The following is a 634-nucleotide window of genomic DNA, read 5'->3' on the forward strand; positions in this document are numbered from 1 at the left end:
CTACTGAAATAAAAAAAAATAAAAAAAAAATAATAATAATCAACAAATGGGAATGTTACGCCACTTTATAATCTCGGGAAAGACATCACAGTACACTTCACAATGTAGCTGATGAGATTATAGTATTAAAAAATTGGTGTGTCAATGTGGCAAGTTTGTACTCGCCTTTGGTCCAGAATGAAGACATCCACATCTAGTCAATTCAAAGTGTAAAGATCCACATCCAATCTGATGTTCAAACAGTAGAGGTCTGCCTGAGTATGGTCAAAAGTGCACATACAGTTCAGTTTATTGTGTACAAGCTCATGCATGTGCATGGTATTGCATACTGTTCATGTAGAGTTGGACACATTTGCGCAGGAACATAAGCAGGAAACTATTAGCACATAAAAGAGAGCATTTACGTGCATACATTCAGTCGGACGCATCTCAAGAATCTGTACATCACTTTCATATGCTCTATGTTTACGTCTGGAGTAACAAGCGTGTATACTTATGCACCATTATAACATAAAGAAAGCATAGAGATGTGGCTTCAAAGTGTTAGTAGTAAATGCTAAAGCTGCTGTGAGGACAGCAGGGTTGGAACCAAAGCTCACTAGATTCACAGGTCACACAAGTAAGGAGACAGAGA

Source organism: Mixophyes fleayi, chromosome 7 (assembly GCF_038048845.1).
Source record: "Mixophyes fleayi isolate aMixFle1 chromosome 7, aMixFle1.hap1, whole genome shotgun sequence".
NCBI lineage: Eukaryota > Metazoa > Chordata > Amphibia > Anura > Limnodynastidae > Mixophyes > Mixophyes fleayi.